This window comes from Triturus cristatus, chromosome 2_1 (genome assembly GCF_964204655.1).
Source record: "Triturus cristatus chromosome 2_1, aTriCri1.1, whole genome shotgun sequence".
Taxonomy (NCBI): Eukaryota; Metazoa; Chordata; class Amphibia; order Caudata; family Salamandridae; genus Triturus; species Triturus cristatus.
Window position 1 is genome coordinate 786,004,889 of NC_140581.1, and position 22,216 is coordinate 786,027,104.

Consider the following 22,216-nt stretch of genomic DNA (forward strand, 5'->3'; position numbering starts at 1 on the left):
TGAGGCTCTAACGGGGGCATTGCTTGATCGTCCAGAGCCCAGAGAGGGCTCAAGAGGCACGCCGGTGCCAGGTTCTTTTTCCCAGCTGCCCAGCACTTAGTGGGCAGCTGCAACGTTTAGGTTGTGCCCTGTTGCTTTACGTTCTAGACTGTGCATCCTGCGCAATCTTGCCCTGACTCTATGGACAACGGGCGCTGGAGCCCATGAGAGGCCAGTTGGCCTAGGGACTGCCACAGGTGGTGGCTAATGTGAGTTTTTGCGCAGTTGTTCCTACCTGCACCTCTGAATGTGTTTTTATGCGTCATGTGCCTTGTCCTTACACCGCTGAATGTATTTTAGGCATCATGTGTTTTCCTTCCCTACACCTCTGAATGTTATGCATCATGTGTTTATGTGCTTAGACCCCTACAGGTATTGTGATACTTAGGTGGTTGTTTTCTCCCTAACACAGGTGGTGCTAGTGAGGTCCTGATTCCCTGCGCAATACTGTCCTAAGGTGGTTAGGGTTGCGTAGGTGGTACTTTCTGGTTACCAGTAGTTACTGGTTGTGTGCTACATATGTTATTTTATACTACAGTAATTTTATTTCCTATGTTCCAAGTGCTAGGTTCTAAGAGTGCTAATTCCGGTCAGCGGTCCATGTGGCCCTGTCCCCTGTATATATAATCCCTTGTAAATTCTGCCCGTGCCTGTTGGCACATTGTAGAGTGTGTGTTTTTATCTAATGTGTTGTGTATAATACAAAGGCTATTTTTATAGAATACCTTGTGTGGAGTTTCCTTTGTGGTGGGCCTTGGGTGTTGTTACTGGGTGCGCGCGCAAACGCTTTACACATCGCCTCAGAGATAAGCCTGACTGCTCGTGCCAAGCTACCAAGGGGGGTGAGCAGGGGTTATCTTTGGCGTGTAACTTCCTTGCCCTGACTAGAGTGGTGGTTTCTGCCTGACTTTGGCGCAAGCCTTAGCCAACCAGAAATCCCATTTCTAACATTGGTGATCAGCGGTGGGATTTGGACTTGCGTTTGCGCTGTACCGCAGCGGCAACTGGCCGCACTACAAAACTCTGCATTTAGATAAATCACATGGTATAGGGATTATTGTTTTAAAATTGTTTTTACTTGTCATTTCTTTGGAAATGTGTTTTTGTGCACTGTGAGTTAGGTGTCCCTAGCTCGGGAGGGTAGATCATCCCCCTTAGTGCATTGTGTTTCTGGATTCACCAGAGGGTGGGATCCAGTGGTGGCAGCGTAATAGTGTCCTGTACATTTGTCCCCCGCCCTGCGCCCAGAGTTGGTACCTGTGTCACGTGGTGGTCAGGTTGAGGAATCAGGGGTGGTAGAAACTGCCTTACCAGTCCGAGGGGAGGGTTGTGTGTGTGGATGAATGGTGTGTGGCACTAGGCAAGTGAGTGTGAGTTCTCTGGGTTAGAGAGCTTGCTGAATCTTTTTGTGAATTGTGTGCTCCTGTGTGGAACTCAGACCCCTAGGTTCCCTGTATAATTGTTACCATAACGTCCGCCAGAATGGAGCCTGCTTGTGATCCCTATGAGCTAGCTTGGCGCCAGAGGCAGGAGTTAGAAAGGTACTGTACAGAGGAAGAGTCAGAAGAGGAGGTAGAGGATGACAATACCTGGATGCCAGTAGAGAGTGAGGACCCCATAGGTAGGGCGTCCCTTGCTGGGTCCAGCGTAGGAGGCAGCGCCTCATCCCTTTCCCTGTCCCCAGAGGAGTGGGAAGATAGGAGGAAAGAAAGGGAGCACCAGCTGGCGTTAGAGAAGCTCAGGTTAGAGCATGCTCAGGCTATGGCGCAGCTGGAGGCCAGGAAGCAACAGCGAGAGACTGAGTGGGTCTTGGCGCGGGAGAGGGTAGAGGAGGCTGAGAGGGCCTCCACCAGAGGCAAAGTAGCTCTGGAGGGTAGACTATCCCCTGCGCGCAGTTTTAATTTTCTGGGCTCCCCAGGGAGGGTTGAGTCCAGTGGTAGCAGCCAGATAGATTCCAGTGTAGGAAATCCCAGTCCCAGTTCCCCCAGTCTGGTACCTGTTTCCCAGGAGGAGGAGTTAAGGTTGAAATTCAGGGGCAGTAGGAAGCTGTCTCACCAGTCTTGGGAGGAGTTTGTGGATGACTGTCAGGATGCACTGGTGGAATGGCTGATGGTTAACCCGGAAGAGGATTTGAAGGCAGTGATCAAAATGATTATCAAAGAGCAGATGCTCAGTAGTTGTTCTCCAGGGTTGCGCCAACACCTGCAGAGGTACGACTCTTTTTGTCCTTGGGAGCTTGCAGAGGAAGCAGAGCACTGGGAAAGGGCTAGAGGTTCTCTAGAGTCATTAGGGAGTGACTCCAAAAGTAGTGGGTCAGGTATCTTCCAGCCCAGCGTGGTGGAAGAGGCTCAGTGTAGCCCAGCTAGGTCCCAGGATAGCGAGGAGGGTGTAGGGGCTCACTGCCTGGCTCAGTGGAGCAGGAGTGAGAGGGTGACCGAGGGTCCCCGGACGTACGAAACCCTGCCTCAGGACTTGGATGGTTCCATGAGGGAACACCAAGTTGGGGACCTAGGCTGTCCTGTTAGCCCATTTGAGGGAGATCTCCTGGTGAGTAGAGGACCTGGAGCACCTGTAACCAGGGCTCCTGTGGTTCTAGAGTCTGGCAGTACCGCTCCGGTAGGGAGGGTACAGGAGTCCAGTGTGAGGAGTGATTGGGGGATGAGTTTCCCAGTGGAAGAGCCTGTGGGTCAGGGACTACCCAGTTGGGCTAGGATCCCGTGTAGTGACCAGGGTGGCACCACTTCTGTTCTGGGGGATCTCCGCGCACTGTCAGGTGGACAGGGGACGGGAGATCAGCGCCAGACAGACAGTCGCTCGACATATGTGTCCTTTGATAGCCTCAGGGGGATGGAGTGGAAATCCCCAGAAGTCCTGGAGTGCCAGGCAATTATTCCACCAAAGGTTCTAGGCCGGAGGTTGGAAGGCCAGGTTCGGGATCAGCCTGACCTGAGGGGTGGGACGTCTGTAACCAGCGTCCCGACCAGTTCTTCTTCCAGAGGTACCGCCCCAGTTGGTAGGGAGCAGGGCTCTGGAAGGGGGTGCAGAGGGTGGGAGAGCCCACCTCTGCCCCCGGTACAACCTGAGGGGTTAAACCCTGGGTTGGGATGGCGTTCTAGGTGTACCCCTCGCCAGAGGAGGAGGAACCCTAGGAGAAGGGGTAGGGGGAGGAGAGCTTTCCCTGAGACTCCTGGTCCGCCTGAGGGTGTAGACCCTAGGCTGGAGAACCAGTGGCAGTCTAGTCCTGTCTTTCAGAGAGGAAGAGTGGAGAATGGCCGCTATGTGCCAGGGGTTACTACCCCCCACTCTGTGGTTAGGCAAAGACCAGTGGCACCTGGGTGGCCTAGGGCCTGGTCTTGGCCGCGGACAGCTTGGGAGTACCAGTGGGGTAGCCCAGTTGGTCCAGACAGTGGTGTTAAAAAGAATTCCATGGGTTCACCGTGGCGTAGAACCGGAGGGTGTCCATGCAGTTGCGGGCCCGCGTCCGTGTTCTATCGCCCCAAGCAGGGAAGTCCATCACGGTGGTGATTGGTTTGCCCTGCGTTTTGGCTGGAAGGGGGTTGTGTTGGACTTGGCCCTTCTGGCAGGTTCACCCCTGGACTTTTTGGCTTTTTATTGGTGACTTGGTATGGTGATTGTTTGGTCTCTGCGCCCTTTCCCTGTGTCCCAGGGTAAAGTGCGTGCGTGCTCTGAGTGCATGTGGTGAGATAGGCCTGCCCTCCCATAGGAATGCATGGGGAATGTATGTGTCCCTAGTAGTTCCTGATGCGTGGGGTGTGCAGGCCCGAGTTTGGTATGTGCGGACTCGTGGGAGTGAATGCTGCGCGATGATGTGTGCGGCGTGCATGTACCTAGTGTGGAAGTGCCACTTCTAGAAGTGGGCACTTCTGTGTGCAGTGTGTCTGTCGCGTGATTGGCTGGTCGTGTCATGTGACGGGCTAGGGATTCCCCAGAGTCAGGATGAGTCACCCAGTGGTGAATGGGGAGATCAGCAGCTAGATGGGTGGGAGGAGTACACCTGGGTCCTGAATAGGACAGGGTTTTCCAAACACAATGCTGGCCCCGCCCCCTGTGGTGCGACTGACGACCCTAGCCCTGCCAGTGAATAGAGTGAGGGGCTGAGCACATCAAGGGTGCTCCCCAACCAGCTGCGACTGGTTTTCCCCCTCACCCTGAACCCAGAACAAAGGGTTTGCCTGTATAAAAATGGGGCTGTGTCCCCACAGAAACTGTTCTTTGCCAGGATCCTGCCTGAGGGGGGCTGCTGCTGCTGGACCTCAGGACCGCCACCTGGACTACCTCCCTGCCTGGAGGCCCAGTGAGCTGGCTCTGGGTCCAGCCTTGCCCCCACCCCTGCCCTGCTGCATGCAGGGGAGAACTTGCCTGGACTTTTGCTGATTGTGTGCCCTGAAGCGCTGGGAGCGCTTTATTTTTCACCTCTAGCGCCTGGAAGCGCTTTCCTTTTCCTTTAGCGCTCAGGAGCGCTTTTATTTCTAAAAAGCCGGTGCCCACCCGGCGTTTGCCCCGTATCTGCCGATTCTAGAGTCTCCTGGCAGGTGCCCACCCTGCCAGGGACATTGCCGTAACTGCTTGCGGGTGCCCACCCCGCTTATTTGCTTATTCTTACGGCGGGTGCCCACCCCGCCGTATACCGCATTGTGGTGCTTGCGGGAGCCTACCCCGCTTATCGGTAAATTAATATCCCTAGCGGGTGCCCACCCCGCCAGGGACCTTGCTGTATTGAATTTCACCCCCCCTCGCGGGTGCCCACCCCGCGTCACCGCAATCGCAACTCACTGCCGCAGCCCAGGAAGTCAGGCAACGCTGACTGGGACGTGGGCGGGACTTTGAAGCAGGAAGCGACGAGAGCCCACCTCGCGCTCCTGCACTGGCCAGAGGAGGAGGGGAATCCGGAAGCTGTGAGCCCGGCAGACTCCGCTCACCAAGTCCCGGGTCCCAGGAGGGGGCCTGGGCGAAAGGAAGAGCCGCGCCGCCGAGACCGGAGCAGCAGTCCCGGTGAGTGGAGGGGGCTCCTAGCTGGCTGGTGAACGGGGGGGTGCGCTCCAACCACGGGGGCATTGGTGCATTGCTGGGATTAGAGTCCGCCGAGACTCCAACGTTAGGGGCAGCATTCTTTACCTGGGAGCCCACGAGGCTCCCCCGCATACGGGGGCAGTTCTTTTGAGGCGCAGAGCGGCCCCGGAAGGCAGCGGGCCGCTCCAACGTTACCCCCCACATTTGTGCACGAGCCCGCCGAGGCTCCAACGTCGGGGGACATTCTCGTTCTTCAGAGCCCCGTCAAAGCTCCAACGAGGCACTCCTTGTTGTTAGACGAGCCCAGGGAGGCTCTAAACCTACGGGGGCATTTCGTCCATGACCAGAGCGGCCCCGGAAGGCAGTGGGCCGCTCCGACGTTATTCAGAGGGGCACATTTGTTTATTGAGCCTGTGAGGCTCTAACGGGAGCATTGCTTGATCGTCCAGAGCCCAGAGAGGGCTCAAGAGGCACGCCGGTGCCAGGTTCTTTTTCCCAGCTGCCCAGCACTTAGTGGGCAGCTGCAACGTTTAGGTTGTGCCCTGTTGCTTTACGTTCTAGACTGTGCATCCTGCGCAATCTTGCCCTGACTCTATGGACAACGGGCGCTGGAGCCCATGAGAGGCCAGTTGGCCTAGGGACTGCCACAGGTGGTGGCTAATGTGAGTTTTTGCGCAGTTGTTCCTACCTGCACCTCTGAATGTGTTTTTATGCGTCATGTGCCTTGTCCTTACACCGCTGAATGTATTTTAGGCATCATGTGTTTTCCTTCCCTACACCTCTGAATGTTATGCATCATGTGTTTATGTGCTTAGACCCCTACAGGTATTGTGATACTTAGGTGGTTGTTTTCTCCCTAACACAGGTGGTGCTAGTGAGGTCCTGATTCCCTGCGCAATACTGTCCTAAGGTGGTTAGGGTTGCGTAGGTGGTACTTTCTGGTTACCAGTAGTTACTGGTTGTGTGCTACATATGTTATGTTATACTACAGTAATTTTATTTCCTATGTTCCAAGTGCTAGGTTCTAAGAGTGCTAATTCCGGACAGCGGTCCATGTGGCCCTGTCCCCTGTATATATAATCCCTTGTAAATTCTGCCCGTGCCTGTTGGCACATTGTAGAGTGTGTGTTTTTATCTAATGTGTTGTGTATAATACAAAGGCTATTTTTATAGAATACCTTGTGTGGAGTTTCCTTTGTGGTGGGCCTTGGGTGTTGTTACTGGGTGCGCGCGCAAACGCTTTACACATCGCCTCAGAGATAAGCCTGACTGCTCGTGCCAAGCTACCAAGGGGGGTGAGCAGGGGTTATCTTTGGCGTGTAACTTCCTTGCCCTGACTAGAGTGGTGGTTTCTGCCTGACTTTGGCGCAAGCCTTAGCCAACCAGAAATCCCATTTCTAACAGGTCCTATGGAAAAATGCATGGGGAAAATGCGTTTTGGGACCCCCCCCTTTTCCTCAGCCCCCGCTTGACGAATCCCCCCGAGACTTTCAGGGAAGGAGCGGAGCTGAGCGCCCCACCTATTTTGAAAATTTCGCGAGGATTCGTCAATCGGCGCCAAAGTTATTCCAAATAGAATGTTGCGGATTTCCTATGGAAACACGATCCTAACTATAACTATCTACTGGCGACCGCCAGTAGATTATATATATATATATATATATATATATATATATATATACATATATTTTTATTCACTGAAAAAACCATAGGTTTCAGGTGTGTTATAGTTAGCTGGACTTTTCACTTGTACAAAACCATTGAAATTCCCCCGTTATAGTTAGTTCAGCTAACTATAACTCACGCGCCCGCAATGCACTGCTGATGACGTCACATATTACATCACTCATGACATGGTCAGTGACATCACTCATGACATCACTGATGACATCTCAAATGACATCATCCAGTGAATGTGTGTTTTTCTGAAAATTAAATATGTTTTATATATGTATATCTCAAGGTCGATGGAAGAATAAATGGGTATATAAGTGTCTAAATGGATGATTTGTTTTTGAAAAATTGATTGTGTAACTGACTGATTAAGTGTATCATAGTGAATACATGGCTTAGTGAGTAATGTTTAAATATGTAAATATCTGTATCAGTCTCTCACTTTGTGTATAAGTGGCTGCATGGGTTGGTGAGTAGCTACATGGGTGTCTATATAGGTTATTAGTTGGTTTTTTGAGTATCAGTCTGAGAGTCTGCATGGTTCGGTGGGGGTATTACGTAGTGCATAGGTGCATGAATGAGTGACTCACTCTTTGTATGTGTTGAAGACAGCATGTGTGCAGGACTGTATGGGTGGATGAGTGTGTGTAAGGGTGTGTTAGTGAGTGAATGACTGTCTCAATAGTGTCTTTATGAGTAACTACATATGTTTTAAACTAGTATATGTGACTATTGGTGTATATATGTGAGTATATGTGAGAGTGAGAGATTGAAAGAGTTCCTGTATGAATAAGTATGTGTTTATATAAGTGATTGTTTAAAAGACTAAGTATGTGTAAGTTTCCGTAGAAGTAAGTGTGGTGGTGTGTGTATAACTGTATATGCAAGTAAATGTATGTTTGATTCTTTATTAGCATCAGTGACTGTGTGTGTGAGTAACTCTATGGATGAGTGGCATTGTGTAACAGGATGTATAGGTGTATGAGTACATATGATGAGTGAGTTCATGTATGAGTGACTGTATAGGACTGTTGGTGAATGAGTGGATGTGTATGTGGATCTTAGAATTACTGAAGAGGTTGTTGTAACTGGTATTGGTATGTCCATTGTTTTGAAAAGTTTAGTCTCTATTTTTGAATGTGTGTATCAAAGGTATTAGGGTGAGAGGAGGTCTGCCACTATCACAAGGATGATATCATCAGTGATGTCATCAGTGATGTCATTTGAGATGTCATCAGTGATGTCATGAGTGATGTCACTGACCATGTCATGAGTGATGTAATATGTGACGTCATCAGCAGTGCATTGCGGGCGCGCGAGTTATAGTTAGCTGAACTAACTATAACGGGGGAATTTCAATGGTTTTGTACAAGTGAAAAGTCCAGCTAACTAGAACACCCCTGAAACCTATGGTTTTTTCAGTGAATTTCTGAGGTTTTTTAAATGCTAATTCCTAACTATAACGTGCCTGAAACCTATGGTTTTTTCTGTGAATTTCAAAGGTTTTTTAAATGCTAATTTCTAACTATGCCAACAGAGATAGGACATGTGAAGAAAGAAGAAAAAATGCACAGAAAGAAAAAAAAGAAGTGCAGAAAGAAGCAACAGAAGTCCTCAAAGACGAAGAAAAGTGCAGGAAGAAGGATAACGTGCAGAAAGAACAAAAAGAAGAGCAGAAAGAAGCCTTGTTGCAAAATCATCCTGTACCCTCAACTTTTTCAGACGGATACTAGTGGTAACTGAGTCTGACTAACCAGTCCTAGAGCCAGTGCTATGTTAAAAGACACTTAGAATACAGTGAAAACACCTACATACACTAGGGAACATTATGCGTTGGGGTCCCCCTGTGATTAGCATGACCTCCTCTGTAAGCCCCTAGTATATAATAGGGCAGGGGGATTAAAACTACCTCTTAAAACAGGCCACAGGGCGTTTTTGCACACGTTAACTCAGGCCCCGTCCCCTCCCTTCACCACTGTCTAAACACGCCCTGTGTCCGTTTTTAGTTGGGAGATTAAGTTCATTTGAATCCTGAGGGTCCCTAGGGTCCAACTAGCCCACTAGGTACCTCCAGTAAGTGCCACAGAGCTGCGTTGCAGAGAGGTGTAAAAAGTGGCACGGCCTGGACCACCTCTCTGCAATGCAGCTCAGTGGCGCTTACTGGAAGCACTTGGTGGGCTAGTTAGCCCCCAGGGGCCCTCAGAATTGAAGGAAAATTATATCCCCAATTTAAAACGTGCCATAGTGCGTGTTTGCACACGTCACCACAGGCCCCGTCCCCTCCCTTCACCACTGTGTAAACGCGCCCTGTGGCTGTTCTGAGTTGAGAGATTAAGTCCCCTTGAATCCTAAGGGTCCCTAGGGTCAAACTAGACCACTAGGTACCTCCAGTAAGCGCCACAGAGCTGCGTTGCAGAGACGTGTAAAAAGGGGCTTGGCCTCAGAACACCTGTCTGCAGCGCAGCTCCCTGGCGCATACTGGAGATGCCTGTTGGGCTAGTTGGCCCTCAGGGACCCTCAGTATTGAAGAGGAATTAATTCCCCAACTTACAACTCGCCAGGGGGCGCGTTTGCAGAGTGCTGCAAGGAGGGGGCGTGGCCTCCGGCACGATGCCAGTCTTTTATTTATTTAAATTTTTTAAGAAGGGGGGCTGTGTGGTTCCCCTTCTTATTCTAATTTATTGGCCCTGATGACCCCATCCCCCAGGGCCTGTCTCCTAAGTATATTTTTTTGACCCCAATCCCCAGGGCCGGTCACGGTTTTTTATTATTTTAAAAAAATATATATTTATAGACACACCTAGGACATGCTGGACAAACCGTACGTACCTATCACCATGACGATTTGCGTGATATTCATTAAAAGGCGACTATGCATACAATGAATCCACGTGGAATGTATTTACACCACTAGTGAAGCTCTGACATGTCTGATGCCCTACCGTGCCTAATCCCGGTAGACACCCTTGTCGTTTATTTATACAAACATGGGTAGCTATTGACGGGCACATTTAATACACATGCACACCAAGCCATTCAAAGGGGATTCGACAAAAATTCGACCAAAACTATGCAAGAAACCCCCCTCACGGTTAATAAAACACACATCCACTGCCGGATGTGTAATACTTTTTATTTTACTCTCTGGAAAGGGGACGAACATCACTTGAGAGTCACAGCACGCTCCTGGCAGAGCCCAATGCTGTGTTACACCCACCATTGCCTGCTGAGTGCCACACACCTCTGTGTTGTATTCCACTAGCTAGTGCATATGCTATGACACTCTCTAGCCCATGTGCACTGTAACACCACCCAGTGAATATGTCATGCCACACTTGTCTTCGCACGGGTTATATTGCCCCATCTAACGTGCCTTCCTCGATGCCTATGTTATAACGCACAGTGCTATGCCATACATATTACAATCTGGGATCCATATCTTTGTCACAGTGCATATGCAACGTTACACTCCCCAGCACATATTTTATATTACAACTTTAGAGACTAGTTAGGTTACACAACACTGCCCTGTGCATATTACACTCCAAGGCGCATATCGCATAGCACGCGCTAGTGCCTGTGCTATCTTGCGCTCTCCAATGAATCTGTCATTGCGCACAATGTATTGCATATTATATTTCACGCCTGGTTCATCTTATATCACACTTTTTGGTGCATAGTTTATACCATACACTATATCTAGTTTTCATTTTCAATCGTGCTCTCAGGACTATGTTCTATATAACACTGTTCACCTACCCTTTTCACGGGCATTACATTTTGCGATAGGGGGTGGAGGGTCAGGGGGTGTTTCTGCCAAGTGAGCCCGGAGTCACAGTCACAAACGTCCACTTCTTCCTGAATAAAAGTGAGATTATGCTGCATACTTGTTCATATTTTAAGTAGTTCGCACAGACACACGTTTTAAAAACAATAAAGTTCCTAATACCCGCCTTCTCTGAACAGTTAGCTTGCTGCCCCATCCCCCTCCTCCCTATCCTCTGTTGTGTGAATCCATGGACTAGCCTCCTCCCTCCTGCCATGCATGGTCTGATGTGCTGCCACTGCCCTCAATTTAGTATGATGTACCAGTCCACTCCTCCTGCCCTCCATTGCCCAATTCTATGCCCCATCATTGACCTCCTGCTTAAACTCTGTGCTTAGCTTGCTGCCCCTATTCTCCTTCCCCTGCCCTCCGATGTCTTTGTGCATGCCCCTGCTCCATCCTTGTTCCATGGACCTGCCACTCCTATCTACTCTAAGTGTTCTGTTGAGCTGCCACTCCCCTCCCACCTGCCTAGCATTGTCAGATGACTGTAACCTGTCCCTGCCACCTCCACCCTGCCTGTCCACATGCCATGCCCCTATCCTCTTCCTCCTGTCCTACATGGTCCATTGTACTGCCACACCCTTCTGCCCTCCCTGGTCTGTTGTGCTGCAACTGCTCCTCCTGCCTGCCCCGTGCGGTCTGTTGTGAGGCCCCTTCCCCTGAACTTTGTCTGTGCACAGGTCCTGACCCTCCCTTCTATCCTCCATCGTCTTTTGTGCATGCCCCTGCACCCTCCTTCTTGCCCATCATAGCCATTGTGCTGCCACTAACCCTCCCACTTGCCATGCATGGTCTTCTGTGCTGCCATGGCCCCTCCTACCTTCCCTGTGTGGTCAGTTAGCTGCCCCTGAACCCCTCCCACCTTCCCTCCATGGTATGTGTGTATGCCATCACAGTCTCACTGTTGCTCTTCATGGTGTGTCTTGCTTCTAGTGCCCATCCTGCCTGACCTCCATGGCTATCTTGCTGCTCCTGCCCTGCCCCCTTGCCCCCAGCCCTCTGTTTACATGTGCAGACCCCTACTCCCTCCCTCCTGGCTTGTCTGTTCCATTGTAATGCCCCTGATCCGTCCCTCCTTCCCTTTATGGTCTGTTATGCTGCAGCTTTCTCTCCTGTCTGTCCATTATGGTCAGCTAGCTACCATTGCCTCTTGCCCCTCTGTTCTCTGTTGTCCATGTGCATGGTCCTGTCCCCTCCCTCTTGCTTTCTATGGATTGTTGTGCTGCACTCCTGTCCCGCATGCCCTGTGTGGTGTATTGTGCTGCTGCAAACCCTGATGCCTGCCCTGCAGGGTCATTTTGGTGCACCTCTCCATGTCCCTCCTGTCCTCTGTTATCCAAGTCCATGTCCCTACCCCACTTCCTTCCATGATCCAATGTACCATACTTGCGAACATTTTGAACTTGGTAAGAGGTAGATTTTGAAAAAAAAACTGGGGTATTGATTTTCCCCTTTGAGTTACATTGAAAAAGAGGAGACTGTAGACAGCAGACAGATCAAATAAAGCCCATTTGAGCTTAAAAACATTGGACGTTTCCTGGCTGAATCGGGTCTGATGGCATGTATGGTTGTACTACCATTGCCTCTTCCTTCTGCCCACAATGGTCTATTACATTGCCACAGCCTCACTTGCAAGTCCTGTATTGTTGGTTTGTTGCCCCTGCCCCCCTTTCCACTGCCCTCCATAGTCTATTGTGCTGCCACGGCCCTTCCTGCCTGCTCAGTGTGGTTAAATTGTTGCCTTTCCACCCTCCTACCTGCCTTCAATTTTCAGAGTCCGTGCCCCTGGCCTCTGCCTCTCAACAGTATCCTAATGAACAACTAGATTGCTAACATTCTATATTTATTACAAAAGTGTGGAACGCCTGACGTCATCTTGATGTAATCAAAACTGTAATACCTAGAGCATTTCCTTTAGAAATTACATATATGAGAGGGTCTTATTGGCATCACAATTATGGTTAGTGCTCTAAAAGACTAAAATAAGGACATATTTTCTGAGTTTTCAAATAGCGACAAAGCACTTTTAAATTATTTGTTACCTTTATGTTTTTTTTATCCAGTTGACCACTTGATTAAATGTTGCACTTAGGGGAGAGGATGTGGTGTTACTTCCAGAACTGCAGACTTTGCAACTGGGGAACCAGGTTGGAGTTTCTGCTTCAGCTCGACATTCTGTGATTCTGGTCAAATCACTTGGTCTCCCCATGTCTACAACCAAAATGAATTTGTTCTTGTGTGATGTAACCAATGCTCATGTAAAGCACTCCAATACCTGACAAGTCTGCACTATATAACACTGCAAATACACAAAATAATAAGTGTTTTGCACACTTCTGTCATTGGGCTATATTTGGGCTACATCTGGGTGATTTGGGGCTACATTTGGGCTCTTTTGTCTCCGGTGGCCATTTTATTAAAGCGCTGCTTTCCTGACAACCCGCGTGTGCTCGACTTCTGTGCTCACAGAAAAGGAGTGTGGTCTGGATGTTTGGGGTGCAGCCATCAGCACCCTGTGAGCGCCCACCTCGGAAGTGATTCGGCGGTATTGGTGGCATTTTGGTAGCAGTTTGAAAACTTTTCAAAAACGCCGAAGACCCGCTTACCTGGAACAGTGTATTTTGCCATTACAGATGGACTACGACTTCGTGGGAGGCGGCTCCTCACTTGGGAAGTGCCTACTGTTCCTGCTCCGGGATGGCAGCGGTGAGGTGAGGGATTGGGTGAGCAGCTGCCAGTAGAAGATCGTGCCCGCAAGAGAACATAGGCAAGCTGGGGAAACGGAGCAGACGCCGCCCACTGGGGCAAGTACTTATGTTTGGTGACTGTTCCGCATGGACTTACATGGCTAAGTCCGAGCCAGGTTTTCCCTGATGCAGTGCAGACAATGTTCACAGCCAATCACAGATGGACATTGTACTTTATAAATGTGGGCTGAAATGATTCACGTAATTGTGGCATCTGAGGAAGTTCGAATGAACGAAACGCGTCATGCCTTGTGATTTTATTAAAGCGCTGCTTTCCTGACAACCCGCGTGTGCTCGACTTCTGTGCTCACAGCAAAGGAGTGTGGTCTGGATGTTTGGGGTGCAGCCATCAGCACCCTGTGAGCGCCCACCTCGGAAGTGATTCGGCGGTATTGGTGGCATTTTGGTAGCAGTTTGAAAACTTTTCAAAAACGCCGAAGACCCGCTTACCAGGAACAGTGTATTTTGCCATTACAGATGGACTACGAATTCGTGGGAGGCGGCTCCTCACTTGGGAAGTGCCTACTGTTCCTGCTCCGGGATGGCAGCGGTGAGGTGAGGGATCGGGTGAGCAGCTGCCAGTAGAAGATCGTGCCCGCAAGAGAACATAGGCAAGCTGGGGAAACGGAGCAGACGCCGCCCACTGGGGCAAGTACTTACGTTTGGTGACTGTTCGCATTGGACTTACATGGCTAAGTCCGAGCCAGGTTTTCCCTGATGCAGTGCAGACAATGTTCACAGCCAATCACAGATGGACATTGTACTTTATAAATGTGGGCTGAAATGATTCACGTAATTGTGGCATCTGAGGAAGTTCGAATGAACGAAACGCGTCATGCCTTGTGATTTTATTAAGGCGCTGCTTTCCTGACAACCCTCGTGTGCTCGACTTCTGTGCTCACAGCAAAGGAGTGTGGTCTGGATGTTTGGGGTGCAGCCATCAGCACCCTGTGAGCGCCCACCTCGGAAGTGATTCGGCGGTATTGGTGGCATTTTGGTAGCAGTTTGAAAACTTTTCAAAAACGCCGAAGACCCGCTTACCCGGAACAGTGTATTTTGCCATTACAGATGGACTACGACTTCGTGGGAGGCGGCTCCTCACTTGGGAAGTGCCTACTGTTCCTGCTCCGGGATGGCAGCGGTGAGGTGAGGGATCGGGTGAGCAGCTGCCAGTAGAAGATCGTGCCCGCAAGAGAACATAGGCAAGCTGGGGAAACGGAGCAGACGCCGCCCACTGGGGCAAGTACTTACGTTTGGTGACTGTTCCGCATCGACTTACATGGCTAAGTCCGAGCCAGGTTTTCCCTGATGCAGTGCAGACAATGTTCACAGCCAATCACAGATGGACATTGTACTTTATAAATGTGGGCTGAAATGATTCACGTAATTGTGGCATCTGAGGAAGTTCGAATGAACGAAACGCGTCATGCCTTGTGATTTTATTAAAGCGCTGCTTTCCTGACAACCCGTGTGTGCTCGACTTCTGTGCTCACAGCAAAGGAGTGTGGTCTGGATGTTTGGGGTGCAGCCATCAGCACCCTGTGAGCGCCCACCTCGGAAGTGATTCGGCGGTATTGGTGGCATTTTGGTAGCAGTTTGAAAACTTTTCAAAAACGCCGAAGACCCGCTTACCTGGAACAGTGTATTTTGCCATTACAGATGGACTACGACTTCGTGGGAGGCGGCTCCTCACTTGGGAAGTGCCTACTGTTCCTGCTCCGGGATGGCAGCGGTGAGGTGAGGGATCGGGTGAGCAGCTGCCAGTAGAAGATCGTGCCCGCAAGAGAACATAGGCAAGCTGGGGAAACGGAGCAGACGCCGCCCACTGGGGCGAGTACTTACGTTTGGTGACTGTTCCGCATGGACTTACATGGCTAAGTCCGAGCCAGGTTTTCCCTGATGCAGTGCAGACAATGTTCACAGCCAATCACAGATGGACATTGTACTTTATAAATGTGGGCTGAAATGATTCACGTAATTGTGGCATCTGAGGAAGTTCGAATGAACGAAACGCGTCATGCCTTGTGATTTTATTAAAGCGCTGTTTTCCTGACAATACGCGTGTGCTCGACTTCTGTGCTCACAGCAAAGGAGTGTGGTCTGGATATATATATATATATATATATATTCCATACGAAAACACACCGCAGTTGCAGCAAGTAGAAGCCCACCATTCGGAGAAGTGAGTAAAGGTAGTTTTTATTTCCAAGGACAGCAGTCACCAAATGTAGCATTACGCGTTTCGAGCGTTCAACGCTCTTAATCTATATATATATAAAAAATATATTAGATATATAAAAATTAACTGTAAAAAATAAAGGTTCAAGTTACTTTATACTTCAGTGAAAATGTCAGTTAAAACCTAGCTTCATAAACTAAAGAAAAACACCGAAATTCAACAATTATAGTTTACTGAGCTAACTAAAAATTGTGCACCCACCATTCCCGGTGTTTTCATTTATGATGTAAATTGATATTTTATCAGTGATATCATTAATTATGTCACTGAACAGGTCATGCGTGATGCAATTTGTGAGGTGATACACAGACCTGAACTGATTTACACCAAATCACAAAAAGGACACTTTCTATGTAAAGGTTTAGTTTTTTGCCAAGTTTGATATAATTCTGTAAAGCTGGTTTTTCTGTATCATGGTCTAATTTACTCTATGGAAATTGCATGGAAAAATTGAGTTTTGGGATCCCTTTTTCTCAACCCCCCATTTGAAAGATGACTCCGAAACGTCCCTGGAAGACCTCTACACAAGAAACAATAAACAATAAAACAGCGTTGTAGCACAAAACTGTAGTAAGACAAGGTCTATGACTATGCACACTATGACCTGTTTGTGTTCACTATCACGATTACTAACATCAGCAAAAACATGAAAACAAAACCACAATACCATAGCCATTCAGTAGGAGAAACAACTGTAAGGCTAAGCTATGTTTGCAAACATCTAATGATCATGAATACTAGTAGATAGCTACTGACACACAGCAAAAGGGATGGTCATGACGCTCACACAAAAACTCAGTTTGTTATGAGCCTGTAAATTTTACTGTTCACTGCCCTACTGAAACAATGCAGAAACAAAGCAATTTCAATTGCAAACAGTACAGTACAGTAGGAAAATAGGCCAGTGCTGGAGAGTTTTAGTATCAGAAACCACAGGAGCAGGCCTATATCCTAGGTTTAGGGTGATTGACCATTAAGAACATGGATCGGTCACTAGCATGTCTGGGTTAGCTGCTTGCCACTTGGGAATACCAACCTCATTGATGATGAATCAGATATCAGTCTGAATCATAGAAATTAAGGTAAGACCACAAGCGCAAATGTTTTCTTTTGGCCAACAAAGGGATTTCTTATTTCAGGCACCCGAGCAAACAGATTGGTTGTTTGGTCACCACAATTTCTAAGGGTGAATGTAGAAAGCAAAAATAACAAAAGGTGTTGCACAGAGAGTGAATGTGCTCACCAGGTGAGTCACCCCTCAGTTCATATGTCCTTTAGCAGCATTTTTTTGGGGCAGCCTTGCTCCAATCTCGATAAGCACCAACGGTAGCACTATCCATGTAGGTACAAGTACTAAAGGAATTAAACACGCTGGAGGGAATATCCAGCATGTATGCCCGGACTCAAGCAGTTCGTGCAAGCAGGGTGTACGTCAGCTGTAGTTGCTGTACTGAGTGCTCTGCAATCGATAGACAAGTGGAGGTCAGTTGACCCCCTTTTTAGAAAAATCCCCAATAGTCTTGACTGGGGCCTTGTGATGGCTCAATTACCCTCGGGTCTAGCATCTTAGAAAAATCCAACTTGATGCATTTCTGGATCTTGTTTGACAAATAGCAGGTATGTAATTTTACAGACAGGCTGTCCCGGTTGCGCCAGGGCCTCAGGCAAAGTGTCAATGCAAATAGCTCTGAGATATACCCTGACAGGGACTTGCACAAAATCCTCTTGTTGCTGGGATGTCAAGTGAGTTGCAAATTGAGCTACCTTCAACAAACATGGTGTACTACATTTTGAAAAATGTTTTAAACAAGCACAGTGGGAAGACGTAAACAAAACTCACACATTTGCAATTGTAAGCAACAATAAGAAATAAGACCATTGTTTATGTTCTAAAATAATGTGCTAAAATAAATATGCAAAGTAAAGATTATTCTGCTGCAAGTCATTTGTCAACCACAATGAAACAATTCTCATTTGGGAGATAACTCTTATTCAGATGCAATGTGTATGTCTGGTCAAAATAAGAATGCATTATTTAGTCAGTGCTGGGTAACTGTGTTACAAACTTACCAACAACCTTGTAATTCACAGTTGTCCTTCATGTGTATGATGCGACCAGACCAACTACAGTAATCTTTCAAAAACCGTCAACACTTTACAGAGCAACTCCGTCAAGAAAGTTTTAAAGCCTATTATAAAAGTGAACAAAAAGCAAAGTGAAAAACATACCCTCCTTTGTATTTAGATGTTTTTACATGAAAATATTTCTGTGAGCAAATACTTTCACAAGTCTTACATCAACGTTTGTGAATTAAAAAAATTACTTGACATACTTAAAAGAGTTATGTAAGTAAGTGTGTGTGTGCGAGTGCGCTTAAACAAGGAACTCGCTTTTTAAAGTGGGCTCACATTATCCATGCACACATTAACAATTGATCATACACAAATGCATTAATATGTCGAGCAATTAAAGGACATATAGAATACAGACAGCAATGACCTCAATGGTTCAATGCAGTAATATCCATCAATAGTTCCAGGCAGTAATAATCACCAATGACCGCTTTGCAGCACATAAATCAATGGCTCAACGCTGTAATGAACATCAGTTGCAAGGACAATAAGGTACATCATTGGTGATTAATGGTCACTGATAATAATGGGAATCCGTATTGGTGTCCTGCATTAATGAACACCAATGCACCCAGGAAATAACGAGCATTAATGGCTCAGGCAGTAATGAGTCGAAACCACTCCAGGATATAATGAATATCAATGGTTTCTAGGCAGTAATGAACGTTAATGGCACCAGGCAGTATTGATCATAAAAAAAAGATTACCCCGAACTGACGAATCAAATAGACCTAGACATTACCTGGGACTCATATCGCAGTCATACATGTCATACACGTATAATCATTGAAATCCCTAAAACAGGTGCACACAACTTGTATGAGTCCAGTACACTGAGACGAAAATACTTATATCTCCGGTTCTCATTGTTATATACAACTGATTTAAATCTGCTTTGGAAATGTTAACTAATTACTGCAGATGTTGTTGCATATTCAGCTTTAAGCATGAAAATCAACTTCAGCTTCAGTGCAATGGCAAAGAGCTCTCTATCACAGTAATTGCTCTAGTGCCTCGCTATTTCGCATGCAAGCATACACGCACAATTGATGAGGACCGTATGTTTTGTTCACTGGAAAATATAGTTATTTAAACAGAGCCTTTGTGGGTTAAATTTCGTACCTCAGGACCGGTGCAATGGAATCTGTAGTATATTAAATGTTAATGTTATTACTTAGTATGATTTTGGATTGTTTTTACTATTGTAATTGTTACATGTTTATTACAAAACTACAAATTACTTAAACGTAATCCCACCATAGGCAGGGTTAGGTAGGGGCAAGATGGGCATAGCTCATATGAACTGAAGTTATCCAGAGCCTGCTCTTCAGGTCAGCTTCTGCATGCCAATGCCTTCTGGTAAAATTCTCTCATTTTGCAACACTTGTATGAACAGGCATACTTGAAAGAAGCAAACACTACATGCTCCACCAATAGGAGAACACCCAGAAGCAGAAAAACACAGTCACCTAGTAAACGAGAAAAAGATTCCTGGAATGCAGACACTCAGGCACTATGGTAAACAGGGCTGTTGATGATAACTACCGACATGCAAACAGTGGACACCGAATAAGGTGAACAGCAGCATTTGAAGCTCATCACCATGAACCGAACCCCAGCAGTACCCTGGTAACTTATTACTACTCCTTCCAGGTAGCTGTGAAGCTCAGAAGACAGTCAGACTCTGCAAGGAAGGTTATATGAATACAAGTCAGTCCTCAAGATCAGCAGAACTGGTTCTACACTCTTCTGCTTTAAAGGGTACATTTTGAGGTGGGGATGTAGGTATCCCTAACCTCGCGACAATGCTTAAATGGGAGGCCTTTCAGTAGCTACCTTCTTTGTAATTAAGTGTCTGTATCTCACTGCACATTTAATACATTCAATCTTCTAAAGACAATATAGGAGAAAAAAGGTCCCGTATCGGTCTATCAAGTCATTAACTTTATAAACAAACACAATGATTTCTGTCTCGACAATGTGTGCAAGAATCCTTAAGGTTACCCAAGTCAGTGAGGCATTCACTGTTGCATTGCCCACGTTTTATTCACATTGCATGATATATATGTTCCTACTTCCTAAGAGTGTTCTCTTTTCCCAGATATATTTCTACAAATTTGTTTTTCATGTAACATATGAGTCCTATATAGCGCATATTCGGTACTGAAGCCTATATTTATCAAAACATCATGCAACACAACAAGCCACCTTGCTGTGCTACGTGAAAAGGCAGGAATGAGCTGTATTTACCAGCACATAGTGCATTTCTGTCCTTTCCTAGCACTGGCGCTTTTTTGGCTGCCTAGTGCCAATGCAGGCACCCTTGCGTCATGTTGCAAGGGTGCCTGCGTTGTAGGCACGATTCGTTTTGTGCAGGAAGGGGGCCTCTTTCTGCACAAAAACAATCCTAAGAGGCATTTTTCTCTTTCTGTGTGTGCTGCACAATGCAGCACATGTAGAAATAAATAGGAAACCACTAGGAGAAATATAGATATTTCTCTACATTAGATCTCACCTGGGAGGAGTAGCGTTTTCATGCATTCCCAGGTCTACCACTAATGGTAAATCAGGGAATGCTCCGAAATACATGGTGGATGCATGGGAACACCCACGCTTTACCCATGGAATGCCTTCTCTGCCACAGAGTGAAACAAGGCATTGATTTGCGCTGCCTTGAGTTACTCTAGAGTTATCAATCCAGAGAGGGCTGCGCAAGGTAGCCTTGTGTGGCTTGATATGTTTCATTTAGGTTTTGCATCGCCCTGGCAACAGAAAACCTTGATATATATGGGCATAGTTTCAAACAGGTGTATTTTTTTGCTTTTAGTTTCACATTGTTTGCCACTGTTGTTACCAACGAATCAAAATCAACAGACCCACACAGTAGAAAATAGAGAAATCATTACAGAAATGTGCGCACTATCTTCACAGACAGAATATTGCACGTATAAATAAAAATCAACACAGTGAAGTAAATGAAAAACTAAATAAATGTTCTGGTACAGTCATTCCGCATGTATGAAATGGGCAGAGACATCAGTAATGTAAATCAAGCACGAGGTTCCATCTTCATGAAGAAATATACATATTCATTTTATTTGACAATGATCCCCAGTACCACCAATGTTTAGTTGGGATCTACTTTGAAAGAAAGATAATGTAGCAAACATTAATATTTATACTTTCAAGATAGCGATGCAATGTGGTGTGACGTAATATGGCATCTTGAAAGTATAAAAAAAAGAATTCTTATACTTTAAAGATAAAGATGACTACCATGTTGTATTATGGCAAATTGCGTCACACAAGGAGTAGGAAATGCACTTTCAAAATAGCCGGTCGCTGTATTGCCTTTGCCAAAACATTTGATCACATATGAATACGATTTAATATGTATGGGAGGAATAAACACTGAAATAAACTGATTACACTGAGGTAGAGAACATTAAATGAAATGACATATTAGAGAAATAAGTTTCTCTTTTTACCTTCATTTGTGTGTTTATGAGTTACTAGCACATAGCTCAAAAGGTTGTACTTTAATGCCTTAAGGCAGAAAAAGACTAAATAAGTGTCTAATGGCCTATGTTGAGTGATATATTTGGAAGGTCAAACAGAAATTTCCCAAACAAGCAATACCAAGATGCACACACACACACACATAGGGATGGCTGGGTGACTGTGTGGTAGTATACAAGGAGGAAACAATGGTTTTATGGATACAATTGCAAATAAATGTGGACAGTTAGCTGGAAGATGTGTTTGCTTAGCTGGATGTGTTCATGTGTGGGTTGATGCATGAAGGCTTGTTTGTGTGTTGATGGATAGGTATGGGTTGGGTTTGGCGAGATGTTAGGCAGATGGGAAGAGTTAAATGGATATATAGATATGGACAGATATGTGGAGGGGTGGACAATTGTCTACAGGTGGAAGGATAAGATGAGTACATGTGTAACGTGAATATAATGGTGGATGGACAGGTAATTGTGGGAGGGTAGTTTGGAGTCTAGGGGCGGGTAAATGATGCACTTATGTGTTGCTTGGAAAAAGTAAGTACTTTCCAGTTTCAATGATCTGCTTGAAAACAATACAAATTTTTTTAACAAGAATTCCAAACTTGCTCTGTTCATACAAGATCCTGAAGTTTGATGGGCATCATTCCACTGACTGCTCGGACTGCCAACATTGCATTGTGCACTTGTGCCACTCCCACTATTACTCAAGGGACATATTTAAAAAATGTAAATACAGAGTAAACTAATGAGTCAATCAAGGTGGATATATTGTCTTCGAATGCCTAGTGAATCTTTCTGATATAAAAATGCATCTGCACAAAGGCTTTTGGGTCAAGGGGCCAACCACCTATGGTAGTAGCAACAATTTTTCTTGGAAAGAGTTCATATGATCCAGCAAATCTCCCTAACACCCTGATAGGTTTGTCAGACAAAAACAGCAGGGGAACAATGAGAGCCAATGGAGAATATCTTTTCGGTGTGGCTGTTTTATGCGTATATTAGTGCTAAA

The 22,216-nt window shown here is 46.7% G+C and overlaps 1 protein-coding gene across 11 annotated transcripts in view; it reads right to left on the reverse strand.

Moving 5' to 3' along the window:
- SYK (spleen associated tyrosine kinase) overlaps positions 1–22,216 on the reverse strand; it is a 430,546-nt gene that overhangs the window by 343,016 nt on the left and 65,314 nt on the right. For 7 of the 11 annotated variants that reach the window (XM_085632733.1, XM_085632731.1, XM_085632724.1 and 4 more), the window contains one exon: positions 17,630–17,748. The exons of the other annotated variants lie outside the window; for them this stretch is intronic. The gene's annotated coding sequence lies outside the window, so the exon portion shown is untranslated. The remainder of the gene's footprint in view (positions 1–17,629; positions 17,749–22,216) is intronic. 11 annotated transcript variants of the gene reach the window in all.